The following is a 27,514-nucleotide window of genomic DNA, read 5'->3' on the forward strand; positions in this document are numbered from 1 at the left end:
TTACTAGCTAAGTTTAAAGTCAGAACATGTTTTCTTTTTTTTTTTTTCCAGAACATGTTTTCAAAGGAAAACTATATAATTTACTCTGATGTCCTCATTTCTAGTATTCTTGGTAATTTTACTGCTACATTATCACAAATAACTCACCTTGGAGATACATCTGATTTTATTTTCACTCTTAAATACCCAACATTTTGAAGGGGAAACAGTGACCTAGGTGTTCTCTTCAAGCTAACTCTATCCAAAACACTGAAAAATTCTCTATAGGAAAGACCCCAGGAAATCCTAAAAATTTGACCTGAAAATATCAAAACTTGCAGTTTTCTTCCTCAGTCAGGTGCAAAAAATCGATTGATACCACTATTTCTCTGAATCAGCAATACACCATATATCTGATCAGAGTCCTTTCAGTTCTAGGAAAGTGGGGTGAGGGTCATATTAATAAATTTTTGTGGATACTCAATGGTATTCTGTTAGACCAGGTTACTATAATCTACTTTGGAGGCTGGCCCCATATAATCAGCTTGCCCCTCTCTGCACAATATCACGCATACCAGATTAAAAAACATATTTCTTGAAATGGCCCCTATGCTACTTGCTAATATGGTTAATCAATATGTTGGCTGCCATGGCTATCAACTCTTGCTTTTGGTTTTAAATTAATTTTTTACTGAGATAATATATTCACTTGCATTTTGTAAGAAAAAAATGCAGCTAAACTCTGGATGCCCTTTATCCAATGCTATAGGTTGAATTTTGTCCCGCAAAAGATATGTTGAAGTCCTAATAGCCAGTATCTGTGAATATGATCTTATTTGGAAATAGTCTTTACAGGTTTAATCAAGATGAGGTCATTGGAATGGGCTCTAATCCAATATGACTACTGTCTTTGTAAGAAGAAAAGATACACAGAAATAGAGACACACAGAGGGAGGTCAATCATGTAAAAATGAGTCAGAGATTGAAATAATGCTGCCAGGGACGCCTGGGTGGCTCAGCGGTTGAGCATCTGCCTTTGGCTCAGGACTCTGGGATCAAGTCCCACATTGAACTTCTAGCATGGAGCCTGCTTCTCCCTCTGGCTTTGTCTCTGCCTCTCTCTCTCTCTCTCTCTCTCTCTCTCTCTTGAATGGATAAGTAAAACCTAAAAAGAAAAAAAAAAAAAAGAAAGAAAGAAATGATGCTGCCATAACCCAAGGAAATGTCTAGAGCTACCGGAAGTTGGAAGAAGCAAAGAAGTATCCTTCCCTAACAGCACTGGGGGAAGCATAGCCCCACCACCATTATTTGAGACTTCTAGCCACCAGAACTGTGAGAGAACAAATTTCTGTTCTTTGAAGCCACTGAATGGATGGTACTTAGGCACACAATTCTAGGAAACTATTACATCCACTTTCCCTCAATTAATAGTAACATTTGCAAAACTATATGATAATATCACAACCACTATTGTTGTTGATCTTGATACAATCCACCTTTCTTATTTATATTTGCCAGTTGAATTTCTACTCATTTGTGTGTGTGTTCAGTTTATACAGTTTTATTATATGCATAGGCTTTGTGTCCACCATCAAATTAAGATAATGAACAGTTGTATAACCTCAAGGATCTCTCATACGGCCCTTTTCGAATCATACCAACCTCCTAGGATTGTACAGGATTGCAAGGATTTCATCCTTAACCATTTGGAAGCCAATAATATGTTCTGTAGCCCTAAAATGTTGTTATTTCAAAAAATATCATATGCATGGAATTAGATAGCATTTAACCTTTTGGAATTTTTATTTGTCTGCTTGTTTTCCACTCAGTTTACATCCCTAGTGTTTCATTCAAGTTGTTTTATGTCTCTCTCTGCAAAATCTTGCTGAAAATTTGATAGGAATTGCATTAAACTCATACAATAATTTGAGAACAACTGGCACCATTACTATGCCGAGTTTCCAATTCATGAACATTCTATATTTCTGTTTATTAAGGTGCCCTTGATTTTTCTCATCAACATTCTATAACTTTTATCATACAGATTATGTACATGTTTTAAGTATAATCTAAATATTTTCATTGGAGCCATCTTCAAACTATAAGCCCAGTTTTGCATCAAAAAAGGGATTCTGACATATATTTCTAATGAATTCTTAGAAAATAAGAAGGATTGCTTTGAAGTTTTGTCAGTTCTAATGTATCTAAACTTATTTTGATGACCAGTTTGCCATGGAATGTTACACACACCTTTTGTATATTATAAGAAAAAGTGAACATGCATACCAAATTAAGTTTGTTGTTATTACTGTTGAAATTCTGGAACTTTAAAAACAAATACAATCAAACTGTAATACTTCAGACCTCCACTTCTGGTGAGATTCTTGAACACAGAACAAAGGGAGGAAAAAAAAGAAGCAAGTGACCCTTCAGCCCCAACCAAAGCCTGGGCCTAAGGATGTCTCTATCCACTCTTTTATCATTCAAAAACATTTTGATAGATAAAAGAGAATTCAAAATCCTTATTAATTCATTCAGTCTCAGTTGCAGTGCATGCTGCAATGTAAACCAAAGTAAGACACATGGTACAAAATAAGAGGAAGAAAGTTTTGACTGAGCTGGAAAAACTGGCCAGGCTGAAAGGCTAACTCTTGCATGTAGCTAGCATTTCTCAACAGGGTGTAAAGATTTAGCAACCTCAGAATAGTTTCAGAAAGGTTCAGAAAGATTTTTATGTTTATAAAAATCTAATTCGGTAGTGACATCATAGTAGTCAATCCAAATGGGCAGAAGTGCTATGGCTCCAAATAATTAATGTGTTTGCAACAATATGCCAACCTATAATTAGTGATAAAGGGACATAACCCACAGAATAGGGTTATAATTAAGGTCAGGGTACAGTGTCAGAGATCCAGGGACATACTTTGTTTTCAATAGGACACTAAGTAGAGACCACAGAAAATCAGATATAGGAAAAGTAGCAAAAACTGAATCAACGGTTGTAAGCTGAGTTTGAGAAGGTTGTGTCTTGATGAATATTCAGGGATGCAGACCACAAAATAGGCACAATTAATGAGAAATATATGGAAGGCAGATAACCCTACATCCTGGAGGACTAAGACTACTGATGAACTCAGAGTTTGAAGGTAGAAAGCCTCTGTAACTTTACTATTTGTCTTGACCAAATTTTTTGAGGCAGTGGAATAATAATCACAGTATCTCTCACACTCAGCTCCCCATTACTGAAAGTTCACTTAAATGTCAGGGATATGTATTCTGTGACTCAATCTTCCCAGGAATCCTAAGCAGTAAGTACTATTATTAATTCTATTTTAAAAAGAAACACTGAAGGCAAAGGGAAGTTATGGAACATGTCCACAGTCACAGAAACAAAGGTCAAGACTGACTGTAGAGCTTGCACACTTAACCACTAGATTATACTGCATTCTTTTTTTTTTTTTTTTTTTTTTAATTTTCTGGACCACATGAGCAAAAACCAATCCACTGGCCCTAATGTGGAGACATCAATGAAACTATCCACTCTATCGTATCAGAACACATTTTTTTTTTTTTTTGCCTTTGGGTTTTATAATGTCAAGTACTGTGTTTTCATTTGAATATTAAAGCATTTAAGAGACATCCTATGAAGATGCAGTGGTTCCTAATCTGTTGGAATTCAGTCTGGATCTCAGGAAAAACCAAAGACTCTTTCAAATAAACACATACATGGAGGTTGTTTTTTTTTTTTTTTTCATTTCACAGAAGAAAAATGACCTAGGGGTGAGGGCAATGTGTATAGCAATGGAGGTTATCAACCATTTTTTAAAAATATTTTAAGATAACTACAGATTTGGACAGCCACCGTGGCTTAGCGGTTTAGCGCCGTCTTTAGTCCGGGGCATGATCCCAGAGACCCAGGATCGAGTCCCACGTCGGGCTCCCTGCATGGAGCCTGCTTCTCCCTCTCTCTCTCTCTCTCTCTCTGTCTCTGTCTCTCATGAATAAATAAATAAAATCTTTTTTAAAAAAAGATAATTACAGATTTGTTAGTAATTGTCAATAATAATACAGAAATTCCATGTGACCATTAGCAGTTTTCCCCAGTGGTTCAACCATTTTCAAAACCTATATTTGTAAATAAAAATGTTATTAAATGAAATGTATCATGCCATTTTGAAATTGGCCAGCAACGATTGGGCATTTGGGATCACCAAAATAGTTTTATGACATGGCAATGAGCTATAATTATATTTCCTCCAAAGCATTAGACCTAGATTCAGATATTTTTATTTAACTATGGGTTGTTTGTGAATTATATTTCAAACAAATGAGGGTGTGAAAAATTATTAGCAACCTCTAGCTAATAAATCCAGCACATTCTTCACAAAAAGCTAATTTATTTAAGTATATGTATGTTTGATAAATGACTCTTGCTTGGATGATTTATCAACTTAATGTGAAATGGTATTATAAAAGCTGGCTAGTGGTCCTATTTTGCATTTGGATCTTCCATTGGAGGCTGAGAGAAGGATGACAGAAAAATTCTTTTTCAAGAGATTGAGATTTAAAACGAAAAGTTTGTGTTAACTGCATGTTAAGCACATGTTACAAATGAGTTCATGTTAAGAGAATGTAGTTCAAAAAATAGAAAAATTTCTTAAAAACAATAAAGATACACAAATTATTTAAATCAGAAACCATAGAAATTATATATGGTCACTGAAGAGAGAAAAAGTTATCATTAATACTATATAAGCTTATTAAATTGCAAACCCCAAAATTACTAGTTACTAAAAATAAATCAGTTATTAGTTACCAGGGTTGTTACAAAAAAAGAAAAAGACCAACTGCTGCAGCCACCCACAAACAATTAAATTATGATGTATAGGTCTAGGTCTTGAACAGTAATTTATTTTTTTAATAACCACCAGTGATTTTAATGTAGAGTCAAATTTGAGAAACACTGGTAATGATTACATTCTTTAATTGAGAATCTCAATGTATTAATTCACTCTGCAGCATTAATATGTAATTGTGAATATCAATTTATGACAATATATAGATCAGTATTGCCATACATATACCTAAATCTATCTATATCACACATACATACACACATATATACACACATACATACATACACATAATATAGCATAATTCATTGTCCTATGGGTTCTATTTCCAGCACTATACTTAATCAAGTGATTTAACTTTCATGCCTTCTGTTTCTTTATTTGTAAAATAAATGATTAATTTAAATAACTTCTAAAATTCCTCTAGCTCTAAAACCCTAATCTAAGATTAGTGCTTAATCTTCAGGGAGGAGGGCGAAAAAATATATCATCTTTAACTGAGGGATTACGCTCAGTGCCAGTTATCTATACCCTAAGAGATTTGACATACTATACCTCCCTCTTTACCATTATTAATAACACACACTAACGAGAGGCAGAGAAGAAAATAAGATGCTAAAAGTCAGAAATGATTTTCTATTTTTTGTTTCCATTTCCAACATCTCAGAACTGCCATGAGAAGGAGCTCAAGGAAAGCACTTTCAGGTTCCTAATCAGTTTCCAGACATGACATGCTCTTTTAGCTATTAATTCCTGCATAGGAAACTATTCTCAAACTCAATGGCTTAAAGCAACCACGGTATCATAGTATCTCATGAATTTGTGGACTATTAAACTAGATGGTTCTTCTACTACATGAAACACTGACTGAGGTAATTCAATGGTACTCGGTGAGCTACTGGGCTAATGTGGGGGTCCAAATAGTTTTACTCAAATGCCTGATGCCTTAGCTCCTTGCAAGGCTGGGCTCAATTAGGAAACTCTTCTTCTTGGGGCTTAGTCTCAGGGATAAGCACTTCTCACGGTCTTAGGGCTTCTTTGAATCATTTCTCCAACAACATATCAAACTTCAGACATGGTGGCTAAAGAATCTAAAACAGTATATTTTAAGATATAAGATGAATAAAGTTCTGGTTTCGTAAGACTTGGGCCCATAAACTGGCATAGGATCAATTCCACTGTATTCTATGAGTCAAAGCAGTCACAGAGTCCACCCAAATTAGAGGGAAAGAGACATAAAACCCAACATCAAAATGGAAGACATTCAAAAAATTGCAGCAATCTTGAATCAGCAACACAGTCTATCAATGCATCCATCCAACACAGGGAGGTATTTAATTGCACTGCATTCACAGAGTTTTAATCCTAGCTCTACTACTTTCTGGTTCAGTGATTTGAGGAAAATTATTCTCTGAACCAAGCTTGAGTTTCTGGATCTGTAAAATGAGGTTAGTGATAATACTGCATATATCATAGGATTATTGTAAGAATTAAATAGGAGAATTTGTGAAGTGAAAAGTACATAGTATCTGGCACTTGGATGATAACTATAATGTGATTATTAGGTATAAAAAATTCTGCTCAGTATTTCAGGATGCTACAAGATGTTTCAGATCTCAGGGATATGTGCAAAATGTTTATATTCAATAAATGTGAGTGCTCTAGAGTTGAGAAAAAGAAAAAAAATATTTTCTGACTTAGGTGCTCAGAGAAAGCTTCACAAAGCAAAATCCTGAAGGCTGGTTGTGGTTTGGCAAAGAGAGATGGAAGAGATGGACACAGCTATGGAGAACATTTTAAAGGAGAAATGTACTGATTTCCCCAATAATATGGGGAAATGCTTAAGTCTGGTTCACAAATTTATTTCTTTTTCTGTTAATGAAAAAACAAACATTTCTACAGGCCATTTGTAGCCATATGGGTGACTCCCAATTTCACCCACATTCTCCATCATTCACAACCCTGGAACATTCTTTCCTCTTCTTAAAAGAGTCTATTCAACATCACACCCTTTGTAAGGATTTCTCTGAATGAGGCTGAATGAGTCCACTGACCCTAGAATCCCAGAGCAGTTTCTGTGAATTTTCATTGTACCTATCACATAATATTGTCATTATTTGATTAGGTACAGTACCTGTGTATATATCTCTCTACTTTTCAGCACCATATGAATGCTTTGAGAGTGGGACTTATATAATGAGTATGCACATGCATCTAGTTTGGTAATAACAATACACCAAAAGGGAGCCATAGAGATGAACATGCCCTAGGTGTTTTCTGCTCAAATACTGTCTTTAGATCAGAAGTTTTAGAATCACCTGGGAACTTGTTAAAAATGCAGAGTCTCAGGACCTGGCCAACTCTATTGAGTCAGAATCTGCATTTCAGCAAGATCCCCAGGATATCCCTGTGTATATTTATATTTGAAAAGTGTTGCCCGGGCATAAGCTGCAGAGTGGATGCTCTTTATTAAAATGTACCTCATGTTTCCCGATAGGAAATAAACAGACAGTTTTCAACCCTTTCCCCATTTTTGAAGCTAAATAATGAATGTAATACAATTTAGTTAAAACCCAGAAGTTTACTTTTTGATATTTATATATACTTTTTTTAAAAAACCCATGGAGATATCTGTGTTTTGTTCCCTTGTTCTGGAGTTGACACTAACATTGCCCTTAATACTTCAGAAATTTCACACTTCAGAGAATGGAAAAGGAAGAGAAAATTCTGCTTTAAGAAAGCATACTTTATTTTTGGCATTTCATCTTGTTTATTTGAAACTTCTCTCCTGTTGGTTGGTTGTTCACATCCATTGCATTACCAGGAAAAGTGATGGGAGCTGGTGGGGGGCGGGGGGGTGGATTGATCAGAAGAAATGGATCTCCAGGAAAACATCAACTCAGAATGCAAAGCAAAAAAGAATATGTTCTTTAATCTGAATCAGGTCCACAGCAAAAGATGTGGCAGGACCAATAAATGAGAATCAGAGACCCCTCCATCAGGGAGCCAAATGGTATTGCTCATGGATTGGGATTCAGAAAAGATATCCTGGCTTGGGCTATCTGCCACCATGAAAATGCTGTCCAGTGTCTTCTCTGCTGGCAGGGAATGTATTTCATCCCAGAAAGCATCTTTCTGGTATCAACATGCATTTAGGAAGACAAGTCTTATTCAAAGTCCAAGTCTTATTCAAAGTCCAACACGAACAACAGTGATACCATTTCCTTTCATTTATTGAGTAACTTACTATGCGGCAGACACTATCCTAAGTACTTTACCTACATTAGCTCATTTCAATCTTCACAACAACTTCAAAAGGCTGGTATGATGATTCTCATTTTATAGAGAAGGAAACAGATTCATAGTAGTAAAGTGGTTTCTCCCAAGGTCTCGTGAGAGAATCACAGTTTTTAATCATCAAAGTTTATGATATTTGATTCTTATGTAGAAAATAAATTGATGGAACTAATGTTCCAAAAGATGTGATAATAGGCACCAGAAAAACCTTAACACAACAAGAAGTTTGGAAGGACCACAAACACGTGGAGGTTAAGGACCATCCTGCTAAAAGATGAAAAGGTCAACCAGGAAATTAAGGAAGAATTAAAAAGATTCATGGAAACTAATGAGAATGAAGATACAACCGTTCAAAATCTTTGGGATGCGGCAAAAGCAGTCCTGAGGGGGAAATACATCGCAATACAAGCATCCATTTAAAAATTGGAAAGATCTCAAATTCAAAAGCTCACCTTACACATAAAGGAACTAGAGAAAAAGCAACAAATAGACCCCACCCCCAGCAGAAGAAGACAGTTAATTAAAATTCGAGCAGAACTCAATGATATCGAGACCAAAAGAACTGTGGAACAGATCAACAGAACCAGGAGTTGGTTCTTTGAAAGAATTAATAAGATAGATAAACCATTAGCCAACCTTATTAAAAAGAAGAGAGAGAAGACTCAAATTAATAAAATCATGAATGAGAAAGGAGAGATCACTACCAACACCAAGGAAATACAAACGATTTTAAAAACATATTATGAACAGCTGTACGCCAATAAATTAGGAAATCTAGAAGAAATGGACGCATTCCTGGAAAGCCACAAACTACCAAAACTGGAGCAGGAAGAAATAGAAAACCTGAACAGGCCAATAACCAGGGAGGAAATTGAAGCAGTCATCAAAAACCTCCCAAGACACAAGAGTCCAGGGCCAGATGGCTTCCCAGGGGAATTCTATCAAACGTTTAAAGAAGAAATCATACCTATTCTACTAAAGCTGTTTGGAAAGATAGAAAGAGATGGAGTACTTCCAAATTCGTTCTATGAGGCCAGCATCACCTTAATTCCGAAACCAGACAAAGACCCCACCAAAAAGGAGAATTACAGACCAATATCCCTGATGAACATGGATGCAAAAATTCTCAACAAGATACCTAGCCAATAGGATCCAACAACACATTAGGAAAATTATTCACCATGACCAAGTAGGATTTATCCCTGGGACACAAGGCTGGTTCAACACTCGTAAAACCATCAATGTGATTCATCATATCAGCAAGAGAAAAACCAAGAACCATATGATCCTCTCATTAGATGCAGAGAAAGCATTTGACAAAATACAGCATCCATTCCTGATCAAAACCCTTCAGAGTGTTGGGATAGAGGGAACTTTCCTCGACATCTTAAAGGCCATTTACGAAAAGCCCACAGCAAATATCATTCTCAATGGGGAAGCACTGGGAGCCTTTCCCCTAAGATCAGGAACAAGACAGGGATGTCCACTCTCACCACTGCTGTTCAACATAGTTCTGGAAGTCCTCGCCTCAGCAATCAGACAACAAAAAGACATTAAAGGCATTCAAATTGGCAAAGAAGAAGTCAAACTCTCCCTCTTCACTGATGACATGATACTCTACATAGAAAACCCAAAAGCCTCCACCCCAAGATTGCTAGAACTCATACAGCAATTTGGTAGTGTGGCAGGATACAAAATCAATGCCCAGAAATCAATGGCATTTCTATACACTAACAATGAGACTGAAGAAAGAGAAATTAAGGAGTCAATCCCATTTACAATTGCACCCAAAAGCATAAGATACCTAGGAATAAACCTAACCAAAGAGGTAAAAGATCTATATCCTAAAAACTATAGAACACTTCTGAAAGAAATTGAGGAAGACACAAAGAGATGGAAAAATATTCCATGCTCATGGATTGGCAGAATTAATATTGTGAAAATGTCAATGTTACCCAGGGCAATTTATACGTTTAATGGAATCCCTATCAAAATACCATGGACTTTCTTCAGAGAGTTAGAACAAATTATTTTAAGATTTGTGTGGAATCAGAAAAGACCCCGAATAGCCAGGGGAATTTTAAAAAAGAAAACCATAGCTGGGGGCATCACAATGCCAGATTTCAGGTTGTACTACAAAGCTGTGGTCATCAAGACAGTGTGGTACTGGCACAAAAACAGACACATAGATCAATGGAACAGAATTGAGAACCCAGAAGTGGATCCTGAAATGTATGGTCATCTAATATTCGATAAAGGAGGAAAGACTATCCATTGGAAGAAAGACAGTCTCTTCAATAAATGGTGCTGGGAAAATTGGACAGCCACGTGCAGAAGAATGAAACTAGACAACTCTCTTTCACCATACACAAAGATAAACTCAAAATGGATGAGAGATCTAAATGTGAGACAAGAGTCCATCAAAATCATAGAAGAGAACACAGGCAACACCCTCTTTGAACTCGGCCACAGTAACTTCTTGCAAGATACATCCACAAAGGCAAAAGAAACAAAAGCAAAAATGAACTATTGGGACTTCATCAAGATAAGAAGCTTTTGCACAGCAAAGGATACAGTCAACAAAACTAAAAGACAACCTACAGAATGGGAGAAGATATTTGCAAATGACATATCAGATAAAGGGCTAGTTTCCAAAATCTATAAAGAACTTATTAAACTCAACAGCAAAGAAACAAACAATCCAATCATGAAATGGGCAAAAGACATGAAGAGAAATCTCACAGAGGAAGACATGGACATGGCCAACATGCACATGAGAAAATGCTCTGCATCACTTGCCATCAGGGAAATACAAATCAAAACCACAATGAGATACCACCTCACACCAGTGAGAATGGGGAAAATTAACAAGGCAGGAAACCACAAATGTTGGAGAGGATGCGGAGAAAAGGGAACCCTCTTACACTGTTGGTGGGAATGTGAACTGGTGCAGCCACTCTGGAAAACTGTGTGGAGGTTCCTCAAAGAGTTAAAAATAGACCTGCCCTATGACCCAGCAATTGCACTGTTGGGGATTTACCCCAAAGATTCAGATGCAATGAAACGTCGGGACACCTGCACCCCGATGTTTCTATCAGCAATGGCCACAATAGCCAAACTGTGGAAGGAGCCTCGGTGTCCATCGAAAGATGAATGGATAAAGAAGATGTGGTTTATGTATACAATGGAATATTACTCAGCAATTAGAAACGACAAATACCCACCATTTGCTTCAACGTGGATGGAACTGGAGGGTATTATGCTGAGTAAAATAAGTCAATCGGAAAAGGACAGTGTATGTTCTCATTCATTTGGGGAATATGAATAATAGTGAAAGGGAATATAAAGGAAGGGAAAAGAAATGTTGGGAAATATCAGGAAGGGAGACAGAACATAAAGACTCCTAACTCGGGGAAACGAACTAGGGGTGGTGGAAGGGGAGGAGGGCGGGTGTTGGAGGGGAATGGGTGACGGGCACTGAGGTGGACATTTGGGATGAGCACTGGGTATTTTTCTGTATGTTGGTAAATTGAACACCAATAAAAATTAATTTAAAAAAAAGAAAAAAAAAAAAAGAAGAATATACTCAGAAGTAAAAAAAAAAAAAAAAAAAAAAAGGAGTGTTGTCACCAGAGACTACATCATCCGGTAGATGAGGACTTATCTACAACAAAGTCAGTTAGGTGCTAATACCAATTTCTGATGCATCATGAGATATCAATCCTCCACAATCATTTCAATTTGTAACCATTGGCCTCCATAATGCTTAGTGGGGAGAAGACTAATCAGAAGGCTTCACAGAGAAGCATCCTAGGACCTCACAAGGCTGGGCCAGCAGACTCTCCTATAGATGGTCCAAGTGAAAGTCAGATCCCTTTTCTGGAAAGCAGCCCTTCAAGCATCAGGTCATGTGTCCTGAGTGAGTAGATCCACAAATCCTCTTTAGCTCACCACTATGGAGGCTGAGCTCTTGCTATTTATTTATTATTTTGGTTTCCAAGTGAAAGCAATGTAGAAATGTGACAAGCTCTTGTCAGTCACTTTAGGGATGGAAGATACAGAGAAAGAGGCTTTGAATCCCACCCAGAAAACCCTGTAGACCTCTGATACCATTTAAATGGCCAATACATCAGGATTCCAGTTCAAAGTAGATGCCATTTTATCCCCATTACACATCGCAATTATAGAGTCATTTTTATTACTACAAGATGACTGGGTTATCTTTCATGGCATTCTACGTTGCTTGTTTTTTTAAGTGCTACTATATGTATTCTCATGTATGGGGTCAAAGCATCTTTGTTGGAGTGACCTAAAGCATTATGAACAACACAGCCACATAACACATTCCAAACTGAATGTCTGTCCCCAACTTCATTCCATGTTGGGATTTTTGTTGTGATGGAGAAAAACAAAACCAGAAAGTAACTCGAAAAATCCAAAGTTAATTTTTGTTTTGAGAATGAAAAAGTAGTGAAATCCACATTACTCCACAAGGAAAATTAGAAGGGGATTAAAGGGCATAAGGGGAAGTCATATGGCAGGGTGCCAGAGGGTACAGGCTCTCCCATCAGACAGGAGTAAGCCTGAATCCTGGACTCACTATTTGCTAGCTGTGTGACCTGGAGCAAATCAGTCTTCAAGTCTCAATTTCTTATTTGTTAGTGGGACATACCCTAGCTAACTTAAGGGGATTTGGCAAAGAGTAAAGAATAAAGGAAGGAAATGGAATGACAACTATAGAGTCTGTGTATATTAGGCTCTCAAAATTGTAAGCTGAATTTATTTTTAAAAAATTGTTAAACCCCCTTCTTAGGTGGAGTTCTCTGGAAGTAAACGCTAGAATGCAGGTTTTCCTGGAGGAAGTTTATTGAAGAGTACATTTAGAATCAACACATGTAAGGAAGGGAGCTTGGGAGAGGGGGAGGTGGAACTATGATGTAAGTTCAATACCAGACTCTGTTGGTCCCAAAGGAATCATTGACCAGACAGTCCATCAGAGTTGTCCAAATTAAGGGAAGAGAACACAGTCTGTTACCCATCATCCACATTACTGGAGTCCTTGGGGAGAATTGTAATCTTGGGCAGACCAGCTCCCCTCACCAGAATACAATTCTGGAGAGGGACACAAATGTGAGACTCATCGGTAAACACTTCTGGCAAGTGGAAGAATAAAAAATTGGCTCTCTCCTGAAGCAGGAGTCTGGACAGGGTACTATATTATCCACTTCAGATCCAAAAGTCTCATAGACAGAATTCTGGTTCCAGGACCTTGGAAGATTCTTCTTATATCTAAATCCAATGAGACAATAGCGGCAATGTTTGCCTTTGCACTTCTGAACAAAATCTCAGGGCCATATCCTATCACGATGCTGAATAACATCTTTATACATCATAAAGAAAAAGCACTGGGTGTGTGGTTTCATCATCAGTTTTGTCATTAATAGATGCGCAGTGCTTATCATGGTCCCTGCAAATAAGAAAGGTTCAATAATTATTGAATAAATGAATAGATCTACACATTGAACTGAATTTACCCTAAAGGCAGATGCAGAAAAAGCCTGTATGAAGGAATCATACAGGCCTTTCTTCAACAAAACACCATATGGGGTCTTAAAAGTTACTCAAGTTGCTTCAGAGTTTATTTCATGTGTTTTAAACAAACAAAAAAGCACCAAAAGCCTTATAATAAGAATAAAGAATAATCCGAGGGAAAAAATTTATTCTGGAATTTAGTCTGTTTATATCCCATAATGAATGTAGCAGCAAAGATAGTTTTTATAATAGTCTTTGAATCTCTGTAGGGTTGGAGCAAAAAAAAAAAAAAAAATGTCAGAGATCTATTTCCCTGGATGGCAGCTACCAATTTTCTAGCAATCAGAAAGGAGATGCAGAATTAGCTTCATAATATCTTATTAAACAATGTCAGCCTAATATTTCTAAGAAGACACATACAAGGCACAGGGGACAGCTACTTATCCATGTATTTAATAGATACATTGGCCTGGCTAATGCTTTTCACATTAGACCATAGGTTGAGGTGACACCTGCCTAGAGCTTGAGAGCAAATAAATTTATGTAGCTGAAAATTACATGTAGCTTCCCCAGAGAAACACCATTTCTCACATTTCAAATTTAACATGATTTACATGATGAAAAACACATTTATGAGAGCCAGCTAGCACTTTCATGCCTTTGATTTTGGGTAATTACTTTTACACTGAAAGATTTTTACTATGTTCCTATTACTTTTGCCCATAAGCATACCAAGTTATTCTTTTCCATTCTCTCTCTATTTAAAAGACATAAATAGAAATTTCTCTAAAAATTATTTTCAGAGGCAACTGATTGCCCAGAAGTTTATCAGGAGAGTGTTCTGTTTCTGCAGCCTGAAGAGCATATTCCAATCTGACAGAGCCTGGCTCAGTGACAGGCAGGCAGAAACACATGGATGTCTGAGTTCTATTTAAATCACCTTCCAGTGTGTTCGCTGAGAACTTTTACCAAGACCACTGCTACAGTTCCCACTTGGCCTCCTGCTTCTCCTCTTGGCCCTCTTTAATACACTCACTACACAACAGCTGGACAAAGGTTATTAAGCATAAATCAGATTTTGTCACTTCTCTGCTTGAACTGTTTCAATGGCTTTCCCTGACTCTTAAAGTGAACCCAAAATCTCATGCTATATCCTCAATGGTACTCATGATCTGACTGTAACTCTTCCACCAGGATAACCTTACAAGAGTTTTGAGATACCAACTGAAAGCATATTAAATTGGTATTTATCTATATGGTCATGGTCTAAGAGATTTGTCCTGGAAAATGACTGGCAGGTCTCCAAGCACCCCATCTATGATTGCCCATGAACCATTCCTCTCTCTGTCAATATGCTTGTAACCTATACCTTAAATAAGCTTCTTGTTTGTTTGTTTCTAAACTTGCCTTTGGCACTAAAATAGGAACAGAGACTATGGAAATAGCTTAGATCTGAGACTATGGGGAACAGTATAATTTTTATCCTAATGATCCTTACATTTGATCCTTTTATAGCTTTCAATTTAGCATCAAAGATTGACAGCTTATGCCACATTCTAAAGCAGCCTAGCCCATTAGAGGCACATAATAGCAAGCAGAAGAAAGTTCTTTATGTGCTTTGCAATGAATTTAGTGTGTAGGGAATAGCTCATTTGCTGCAACCCTACAAATTTTCTTGCTCTTAGTTTGTTCATCTATACATATCTTTTTCATTGCTGAGGCCCAGACATGTTTTGCTGTGTGTGGTGAGTAGATGAAACCAGTTGACATTTTATTTCCCATGTAATTCCTATGCTAACTCACAGAGCAAAAACTTTAGAAACCCTCTGTGGTTACTGTGCTTATATTAGAAACTGGGAAATAGGGATCCCTGGGTGGCGCAGCGGTTAAGCGCCTGCCTTTGGCCCAGAGCGCGATCCTGGAGACCCGGGGTCGAATCCCACGTCGGGCTCCCGGTGCATGGAGCCTGCTTCTCCCTCTGCCTGTGTCTCTGCCTCTCTCTCTCTCTCTGTGTGTGTGTGTGACTATCATAAATAAAAAAAATAAAATAAAATAAAATAAAAAGAAACTGGGAAATAAGAGAATTTATGATAACTGTTTGCATCCCACAGGAGGTCAGGAAGGAGAGGACCTGGCCGAAAACAGCAGATGATGGTGATGGAGCAGCAGGACCAGAAGCTGCCACTTCGGGGTTGCACAAAAAGGAAAATGTAATGAGCAAATATGAAGCCCAATTACCAAGGACCCCTCAGAACCCCATGGAAGCCTCCTCTCTTCCTTATTTACTCAATAAATATTCAAGAATATGGTCAAGATTAGTGATCCATTCAGCTATAGCATACAGGGTACTCTAGTTCTGTCGTATAGAAGTATTTATAATAATTTAATAATACATTATACCCATTATCATTAATATATGAGAATTTGAACTCTTCTCCTTCTGACATGTATGTGAAAAAGTCATTTGTCAAATCAACCAAAATTTTCAATGCTAGCAAAGAAAAACTTCTCCATTTTCATCAGATTTATTGGATGGTACCATCATAGCCATATCTCACACTGACATGCAATCTATAATAATGTGAAGGAATTACATTCATAGCTGGGCGATTAAGCTTAGCTATGAAATAAGAAGTGATGGAGATCGTGATTTCAATTGTTTTGGCAATACATGTTGGAGGAATCTATCACCTGAAGGGAGCTATTTCTCAAATGTGTGTCTTCTGACGTTTCAGAATAATAAAACTTTTGCAGTTAAAAAAACCTGTAACTTCTCACAAATACATATGCAGTGTCATCAAACGAGCAGCCTAAAAAGCTGAGAAAGAAAGGTGGGAAAAGTTCTTACATACTTTTCCTGCAAAAGTGAGAAATAGCACTTTCATCAGAGAATTCCCAAAATCATCATCTTTATGGTTAAGTTAGTGGTTATTATAGTCTGACTTTGAAATGCTTCATTTTGAGTGAATGGTGAAAGACACTCAGCAAAATCTCAGAAGCAGAAAAGCTTTAGAATCATAGTCTTCTCTGGGATTCATGCCAACTCCCTCTCTCTGCAGGATGTGATCCCTTCTTGGATTCACAATAATGTGCCTACTAAAAAGGATCTCTGGGGAAGTCCTGAAGTGCTTTTGGGAAACACATCAAAGAAATTATCAAGGTCCATTGATCCTATTCACTACAGCTAGAGCACTGTTAGAACTAGAATTTTGATTACAGTTTTATTTTGCCTTCCACAATATTATTAAATTTGAATATTTAGGCAGCCTATTTAAAATCTACTCATTTTCTATGTCTATCAAATTGGTTAATAATCCTACATTCTTTGTAGAGTACTTTTGAATTAAATAAGTAAATGAAACAGGGAACCCCAGGTGGTTCAGTGGTTTAGCACCACCTTCAGTCCAGGGCCTGACCCTGGGGTCCTGGGATCGAGTCCCACGTCCGGCTCCCTGCATGGAGCCTGCTTCTCTCTCTGCCTGTGTCTCTGCCTCTCTCTCTCTCTTTCTCGGTGTGTCTCTCATGAATAAATAAATAAAATCTTTAAAAAAAATAAAATAAAAAATAAGTAAATAAAACAATACACTCCAGGAAGAACCTGGCTTAAAGAGAAATTTTAGTGGTAACTATCATACTAACATCATCATCATCATCACCATCATAACCTTGTAATAAACAATAAATTATGAACTACTCAGGGTTGATTTCATTGTGGAGGAAACTTTGATGCCTTGGAAAGTAACATTAACTCTATTTCCTGGGAATGTTTTTTAAATTAATTTTTATCGGTGTTCAATTTACCAACATACAGAAAAACACCCAGTGCTCATCCCGTCAAGTGTCCGCCTCAGTGCCCGTCACCCATTCCCCTCCAACACCCGCCCTCCTCCCCTTCCACCACCCCTAGTTCGTTTCCCAGAGGTAGGAGTCTTTATGTTCTGTCTCCCTTCCTGATATTTCCCAACATTTCTTTTCCCTTCCTTTATATTCCCTTTCACTATTATTTATATTCCCCAAATGAATGAGAACATACACTGTTTGTCCTTCTCTGATTGACTTACTTCACTCAGCATAATACCCTCCAGTTCCATCCACGTTGAAGCAAATGGTGGGTATTTGTCATTTCTAATTGCTGAGTAATATTCCATTGTATACATAGACCACATCTTCTTTATCCATTCATCTTTCGATGGACACCGAGGCTCCTTCCACAGTTTGGCTATTGTGGACATTGCTGCTAGAAACATCGGGGTGCAGGTGTCCCGAAGTTTCATTGCATATGTATCTTTGGGGTAAATCCCCAACAGTGCAATTGCTGGGTCGTAGGGCAGGTCTATTTTTAACTCTTTGAGGAACCTCCACACAGTTTTCCAGAGTGGCTGCACCAGTTCACATTCCCACCAAGCTGTGGTCATCAAGACAGTGTGGTACTGGCACAAAAACAGACACATAGATAAATGGAACAGAATAGAGAACCCAGAAGTGGACCCTGAAATGTATGGTCATCTAATATTCGATAAAGCATGAAAGACTATCCATTGGAAGAAAGACAGTCTCTTCAACACATGGTGCTGGGAAAATTGGACATCCACATGCAGAAGAATGAAACTGGACCACTCTCTTTCACCATACACAAAGATAAACTCAAAATGGATGAGAGATCTAAATGTGAGACAAGAGTCCATCAAAATCATAGAAGAGAACACAGGCAACACCCTTTTTGAACTTGGCCACAGTAACTTCTTGCAAGATACATCCACGAAGGCAAAAGAAACAAAAGCAAAAATAAACTATTGGGACTTCATCAAGATAAGAAGCTTTTGCACAGCAAAGGATACAGTCAACAAAACTAAAAGACAACCTACAGAATGGGAGAAGATATTTGCAAATGACATATCAGATAAAGGGCTAGTTTCCAAAATCTATAAAGAACTTATTAAACTCAACAGCAAAGAAACAAACAATCCAATCATGAAATGGGCAAAAGACATGAAGAGAAATCTCACAGAGGAAGACATAGACCTGGCCAACAAGCACATGAGAAAATGTTCTGCATCACTGGCCATCAGGGAAATACAAATCAAAACCACAATGAGATACTACCTCACACCAGTGAGAATGGGGAAAATTAACAAGGCAAGAAACAACAAATGTTGGAGAGGATGCGGAGAAAAGGGAACCCTCTTATTTCCTGGGTATTTTTATATGTTATATGCTTTGTGTTCTGAGTAAATAAAGAGATCTCTACAACTTTGATAACATGTTTGAACTTATCGGTTTGGTCATGAGCTGAAAGCATCCATATGCTGGCAAAGAATGAAGATGGAAAACCACTTCTGAATTGTGTGTGAAATTCTTCCCAACAGTAGTGCTCTAAACTGGATGAGCAATGAAGAGTATGGTCATTAAGCTTGAGTATGAGCAAAAGGAACCTGGCAAATTTTTATGGTTCTAACTGAGGACCTGGAAATCCCAGTCTTAGTGCTGATAGCCAGTGATTTGCAAGAAAACATGTTCTAAAAGACATCTCTTGCTGCCCTAAGGTGTGTATGCCTATATCTTTGTCACCTACATCTATATCCATAATCTATAATCTATCTCTCTGCCTATCTAACTTACCTCCATTGGTGACGTGTAATTATAAATGTCTCTTCTTTTATTTTTTTTAAGATTTTATTTATTTACTCATGAGAGACACACACACACACACACACACAGAGAGAGAGGGGCAGAGACAGGCAGAAGAAGCAGGCTCCACGCAGGGAGCCTGATGTGGAACTCGATCCCAGGACTCCAAGATCATGCCCTGGGCCAAAGGCAGACGCTCAACCATTGAGCCACCCACACGTCCCAATGTCCCTTCTTTTAAAGCTTCAGTGGTATTGTATGTCACTCACAGTGTATGTCTCTTATTTCCTGTCTTTTGCCATACAATTTCAGCATCTCCTAGCATGGGCGTTTCAATGAGAAGCCTTGAATTTTGTCTCTCTTCTATCTTTCCATTTTTCTGGTACACTTCCCTATTCCTCCATTACTGTGGCTCCCTAGGATCAATCTCAATGAAGAATATCACTATGGCGGGAGTAATTAGTTCAGACATAATTACTTTTTGTAGAATTTTTGAAAAATTTTCAATTCTAATATTTGTAATTCTTTTGGAATTATCAGTTATGATCATTACTTTTCCAGCCTCAGGGGTGAACATCTGATTCAGTCTGTCCAATAAGAGTACCCCATCCTCCTTATATCTTATACAGTGATTGGTCTGTAGTTGGGCACTGTACTAATTTTCTAGGGCTTCCATAACAAATACAACAGACTAGATGGCTTAAACAATGGAAATTTATTTTCTCATAGTTTTAGAGGTTAGAAGTCTAAGACCAAGATGACAGTAGATTTCATTCCTCCTAAGATCCCTTGCTTGCAAATGGCCATCTCTGACTATGTCTTTACTCCGTGTGTGTGCATCCCTGGTGTCTCCTTGTATATCCACATTTTCTTTTATAAAAACACCATAAAGATTTGATTAGATGCCTGTGATGATTAATTATATGTGTCAGTTTGGCTGGATCCCAGTCCCCAGATATTGGGTCAAACATTATCCTGGGTTTTTCTGTGTGGATTCTTTTTTTAAAGATTTTATTTATTTATTCATGAGAAACACACACACACACACACACAGAGGCAGAGACACAGGCAGAGGGAGAAGCAGGCTTCATGCAGGGAGCCCAAAATGGGACTTGATCCCAGGTCTCCAGGATCACACCCTGGGCTGAAGGCAGCACTAAACCTCTGAGCCACTGGGGCTGCCCTGTGTGGATATTTTTGAATGAAATTTACATTTAAATCTATGACTTTGAGTAAAGCAGACTAACCTCCTAACATGTGGGTGCACCTCATCTGATCTGTTCAAAGCCTACTTAGAACAAAAGGCTGACCTCCACCAAGCAAGAGAGAATTCAGCCAGCAACTACCTTCAGACTTTATAACACTGGCTCTTCCTGGTCTGTCAACATTCTGCCACTCTTTCCTGAGCCCCCAGCTCTAGATTTTATGCTCCCCAAGCATACATAATCACATGAGCCAATCCCTTAAAATGTCTTTCTGTATATACATATATATATGTTTGTGTATGTATGTATGTATGTACATATCTCCTATTGGTTCTATTTCTCTGGATAACCCTAACATAGGCACATACATATGACCTCATTTAATCTTAATAACCTCGTTAGCAAACTCACATTCTAAGGTACTAAGGCTTAGGGCTTCAACATATGAATTTGGAGGGAAACAATTCGGACCATAAAATTATGGCCTTTCGTAATCCTTTGTTGGCATTGATATAGGTACCAAAGGAGAAATATTTGAACTCTTACACTGGAAAGATGAATTTTAAAGATTTTGTAAACCCAGGTCTGCTAGATGCCATCTTGCTGCCTGATAGGGAGCATACTGAGAAGGAAATCAGCTCAAAGGAAATTAAGCCAAGATGTACATAGAGAAAACCCTGTACGACATCATTCAAAAAATGGAATCTAGCTCCATCTAAGGTCAAATATTGGACTTTCAGATATAAAAGATAAAGCTTGAAATGATATTTCTTTGATGCTCCTAAATCTAATCAACAAATATAAAAATCATTTCAATTACACATCTCAAATATCTCTTGAGGGGCGATCGAGTGGCTCAGTCAGTTAAGTGCCTGCCTTCAGCTCAGGTCTTGACCCCCAAGTCCTGGGAGGGAGCTCTATGTTTGGCTCCCTGCTCAGTGGGGAGTCTGCTTCTCTCTCTCTCTCTGCACCTCCCCCATTCACATTCTCTCTCCCTCTATCTCAAATAAAATAAATATAATCTTTTAAAAAATAAAATAAAATACCTCTTAACTATTATTATATCCATTTCATTTCAAGTTAGCTCCCTTTGGTCTAGTCTCCCAGTGCCCCTTGACTAAGACAATTTTAACAGCCACTTGTCTCTAGTCCCTCTCTCTCCCCAAGACTATCTTCCATACCAAACATTTTTTTTTAGATTTTATTTATTTATTCATGAGAGACACAGATATATATAGAGAGAGAGGCAGAGACACAAGCAGAGAGAGAAGGAGGCTCCATGCAGAGAGCCCGGGTCTCCAGGATCGCCCTGGGCTGAAGTCGGCGCTAAACCGCTGAGCCACCCGGGCTGCCCCCATACCGAACTTCTGATAACACGTCCCATTCTCATTTGGGAATCCATCCTTCCCGTACTCTTTCAATCCATGTGGCTCAGTGGTGTTAACTCCATTCAAGCAACCTAGGTGCCACATAATCTATACCTATCCAGCTAACAATACTGTGACAACAGTAACTGACAGAGGAATGAGCATGTGACCCAGTCAAACCAACCAGAGATGATAATGTTTAATTCTAGGACTTTTTCAGCACAATAAAGGGAGTAGGTACACATTTCAGTCCTCAAAGAAAGCAGAGGAAATGTAGCCCAGGAATGACTGGCACCCAATGTGACCAAGTGTGAAAATCCTCACTGAAAATAGAATTAACACAAAAATGATGATAATAGTGTTAACACTAAGTTATAGTGTGGGAGAGAAACTAGACCCTGAAGACATCTTTTAAAGCCCTTGTAACCAGCTATGCCTGACCCTACTGCCAAAGAGTGTGATTCGATAGGTCTATGAAGGAGCTCTAAAACTTAAGTTTTGAAAGTATTATATACTTTCTATAAAGTCCTTATCCAGAATTTCTTTTGTGAAGCTATGACACACTCTTTTCCTCTGACTTTACCCCTGACTCACATTTCCCACTAACTCACTTTTGGGCCAGCTCTCAACGCTGAGCAAACCCATCTGGTTTTCTATCTAGCCCAGTGAATTGGAATCTGTGGCCTTTTGAGCTGGAGGTTCTTTAACAACAAATTTTTTTTAAAGATTTTCTTTATTTATTCATGAGAGAGACACACACAGAGAGAGAGAGAGAGGCACAGACACAGGCAGAGAGAGAAGCAAGCTCCACCCAGGGAGCCCGATGTGGGACTCGATCCTGGGTTTCCAGCATCACACCCTGGGCCGAAGGCAGGCGCCAAACTGCTGAGCCACCCGGGCTGCCTCACAACAAATTTTATACTGTGTTTTGTTTTCCAAATCCATGCTAGATGATTTCTAAATGTATTCATTTAACATGTATCTAGAATGATATCACTCATTAACTCACACAGACATGCATACGAATTTGAGTCTCTCTTTCTTCAATACTTTTCTTTTAATGTTAAATTTATTTTAATAATACATTTAAATAAAGTTGGTGCTGATGATTGTGAGTTCTTTCCTTGATGATTCTAAGAGCAAAGCATATGTACATGCTCAAAAATGCTCTCTTTTGAATCAGTCTGTGGACTACCCTGTACTTATTTGTTTGTCTTGTATACTTTATAACAGCCTTTGGCTAAGGGTATGCAACCTGACACAACACTGTTAATTTCAGAAAGATAGCTAAAGTGTAAATGTCACTAAGAATAAAAGAGCAAATGTCATTAAGAAGCAAAGGGAAAAGCAACTAAAATATGTGTATAGGAATGGCAGGCATAGCCTTGAGGTTTGAAACTGAGGAGAAAGACTGTGTTGTAGATAGAACATTCTCTAAACCTAGTGAGAATTTTCATATAATGAAAAAAATGACAGAAGTAAAAAAAGATAGTGAAGGGAGTGAGAGACAAGGATACTTGGGAGGAACATCTATAACCCACAGATCTTTGGGGTTTCTAACATTGAGGAATCTAGGTTCAAATTTCTGAGCTTATTGGGACACTGGGGTGGCTCAGCGGTTGAGCATCTGCCTTCCCGGTTCAAGTCCCACATTGAACTTGCGGGAAGCCTGCTTCTCCCTCTGCCTATGTCTCTGCCTCTCTCTGTGTGTTTCTCATAAGTAAATAAATAAAACCTTTAAAAATATTTCTGAGCTTGGGATCCCTGGGTGGCTCAGCAGTTTGGCGCTTGCCTTCGGCCCAGGGTATGATCCTGGAGTCCCGAGATCGAGTCCCACATCAGGCTCCTTGCATGGAGCCTTCTCCCTCTGCTTCTCTCTCTCTCTCTCTCTCTCTCTCTCTCTGTATCTCATGAATAAATAACCAAATCTTTAAACAAAAATTTCTGAGCTTATTCACTTCCCTTTCAAAATCTTATCCCTTTACCTCTCACACTAAATCACAAAATAAATTTGGAGTGACGGGGTAACATGCAGCCAGGGCAATATCTCCATTTCAAAATAAATCATATTATTAACAACATTTTCTTTTATGAATACTTTTATTTCTATGACTCATCCTTTTCCCCAAGACCAAGCTCCAAAAACTGTAAGAAAGTGGCTTTATCATTAGTGTATGGAAGATGTTTACTCAACCTATTGTGAGTGAAGGTTTCTAGTCTGAGCCAACACCATTCTCAAGCTTTTCTGCCCCAAACACCACCCAGTCATGAAAAATATTCCAAACTATAATAAATTCAGATTCAGAAGAAATCATATTATGGAAATTGAAATGATATACATGATAATAAAGGATTGAATTTTATTGAGACTTCTATCCCTTCTGAATTTCCTATGTGTATTCACTTGCTATCCACATGCAGGGGTATGTACACATTTACATCGATCCAAGGTACATGGTAAAAAATATGTTTTTATTGAATGATAGCTTGAATGAATGATATGAGAGTAACTAGGAAAACAAATAAACATGTAGAACAATTTTTAAAGTTTCTTCCTTAGCTGTGTTCAATTATTATATCATATTGCCTTTCATTAAAGTTGGCTCATTTGTAGGGTCAAGTGTAGAATGGGACAAAAGCAAATTGTCTTAGTTCAGATACACCCCACCCATGCCCCCCCCCACAAGCAAGCAGGCAGGGGGACAGGATTTGCATGTGATTTATTAAACGGATTTTCCCAAAAGAAACCAGGAGGGCAGTGAAAGAAGTAAGGAGAGAGGTAAAGCGCCCAAACAGTGTTCTACTTTAGGCATCATACTAGCCTTCAGCCCAATGGCAGCTGGGGCTCTGCAGCACAATTTCATCACAGAGTTCATCTCAACTCAAGGTGGAACTGGGTTTTCATACTCCTTCAGGAATTCCCACAATCTCCAACCAGAATAAAACTCCCAGGCATTTCTGGCTTCTGATTTGTCTGATCAAAAGTTGTTCCACAAACCCAGTGATCAGCCTCTAAACAGCAGGTACAAACCCTTAGGAGAAGCTCACAGAAACACAGGAGCACAGGACTTACCCACAGAACTGGTGTAGGAGATCTGGGGGACATCAAAGATATTTTATACAATATTTAAAACGGATGAGGAAAGATGAAAGCACCTACTCTATTATCAAGCAGAAGTGGGTCTAAGTCTTCCCTGAGCACCTAATTGCCTGCATTACATTAGGCAAGTTACAACATCTTGATCCTTGGTTGTTTCATATGTGAAATGCAGATGATAGTAATACCTGCTCTATGTTTAGGACTAAATTAGAAAATATATATGAAGCAATGTAAAACTGTGCCCTCTATGTAATAACGACTCAATAAATGTTATCATATCGCCATCCTCCTCATAATCCTCACCATTGCTTGTGACAGAAAATTTTTTGGTAAATCTCAAATTTTGACATTTTATAATGCCTAAATTCCAAGCTGTCTTGGTTTTTTGTTTTGTTTTGTTTTGTTTTCTGGTCCTAAAATACATAATTCTCCAACTCAGTTTTTCAACCTCCAGAAATATTTTAGCTCTCCTCCTCCTCTTCATCCTTCTCTTCCACATCTCTAATCCTCATGTCTGTGTTGCTCTTGACCTTGACTTTGGAGCCAACCAGTTCACTCTTTAGCCAACACTGGGCTGGTCCAGAGAAGGGAGCGTGGATAAAAAATTAATGAATATTGTCAGTTATCCACATTCTGAAATTAATGGAATTATTGCCAGCCACTTGGAAGACCTGCCAGAGAGGGAAAGTGACAGACTCCTGGCAAAGACAATGATAGGATGAGCAGTCTTTCTTAAAACACAGCAGGGTAGAGCCTGAAACATGAAACCACTGAGGCTCAGCACTGCTGAGGATTTTGGACAGTCTCATAACATTTAAGGCAGCATTTCAAGTGCCTTAGCTGGTAAATTAATTTCTGATGCAAATAAGGAGGGAAGAGAATAGTGTGTTTTCAGGGGAACTTTTTCCTGGGCGCTTCCAGTACTTAGCAAACCAGAAACTGGGAGAACTTCAACTTTTAAGGCTTCCACAAGACTTACCAGGTTTGTCATTGGTTTCACCTGCTTGGGTCAGGACAACCCCTTTTTGTTGTTTGGAAAGTCAAGAATGTTCCCATGTAACACCTTAAACCCTTCCTTGGATTTTCTGGCCAATGGCCCTAATCATAGAAGGGCCTGACATTTAATTATGAATATTTTGCTCTTAATTATGGAAATACCTAATAAATACAATAGATTTTCAGAACCTGGCCCCAGCACTGAAGATAAAGACTCCAGTAAGGTACTGGAGTGGCTTTGCAGGGAAAACATTGCCCTTTGACATTTGTTACTGTTTTTGCCAACATGCCTAATGACACAATGATTTGAAGATAATGGAAATGAAAACAAAATTATTCACATTCTTAGATTATGTTTCATATTAGAAAATAAAAATTTGTTTGGTCTATTTTTCTCCCATTAAATTGATCTAAAACAGAATCATCTATTAACTTAAGATACTAGTTTAACATAGACTGAAGATTCTTTGTTGAGAGATGCTTCTTGGAGGCATACCAATTGGATATGTATTTGCTTTTATGTGACATTTTACTGCTATTTCTTTGCTCATCTAAGATTCCAAGTTGGCAAAGGAGATGCCAGGAAATAATTGCAGTTGCACAAATTATCTTAAGTCTTGAAAGTGGTAGCACTAGAGCTTGAAGCCAATCTTGAATGCACATACAAGCACATATGGCCCCAATCTGTAAATATGGTAGAGCATTAAATGAATAATGTATTGGAACATAAAATACTCAACATTCTGTGGATTACTTGTGACTATATGAAAAGGCAGGGTGGGAATTTCATAAAATTCAGCTCTGCATCTCACCTTCAAGATGAGGAAACAACATAGCTTCATGATGGTAACTACTACAACCTAGTTTCTTGCTCCCTCACTGATAAGCTGCAAAGAGGAAAAGGATATGAAGATTTAATTCATGATACTGGTGTTTTGTTGTTCCTGTGTAAAAATCTGGGAAGATAAAGCAAGGGAAAAAAACTATAATGCTAAATATTTTCCAAGACCCAATGAAACAAAGAATCAAAATGTCTTAGTTTCTTACAACTATTATACCCTCCATACTGTGCTTTGTGTTGAGGGACAAAACTGTTTTGAGAGAGAAGAGTCTAGTGGAGAGGGCAAGACTATAATGCATGCAAAATAGACTGAAAGAACACAGGACATGCTAAAGTTGCCAGAAAATATCTTGGATGGAGGGAGATACATGACAAAATTCTTTTTTTTTTTTAATTTTTTATTTATTTACGATAGTCACAGAGAGAGAGAGAGAGAGAGAGAGAGAGAGGCAGAGACATAGGCAGAGGGAGAAGCAGGCTCCATGCACCGGGAGCCCGACGTGGGATTCAATCCCAGGTCTCCAGGATTGTGCCCTGGGCCAAAGGCAGGTGCTAAACCGCTGCGCCACCCAGGGATCCCCATGACAAAATTCTTATAAAGCAGATAAGTAAACCCTCTTGTCTGGAGTAATGTCAAATAAAAGATAATTACATTCCTGAAGGCAAAAAATTGATTAAGCTGTCCCCTAAATACAGTAGAGGCAATTCCAACTTTC

Source organism: Vulpes vulpes, chromosome 15, assembly GCF_048418805.1.
Source record: "Vulpes vulpes isolate BD-2025 chromosome 15, VulVul3, whole genome shotgun sequence".
NCBI lineage: Eukaryota > Metazoa > Chordata > Mammalia > Carnivora > Canidae > Vulpes > Vulpes vulpes.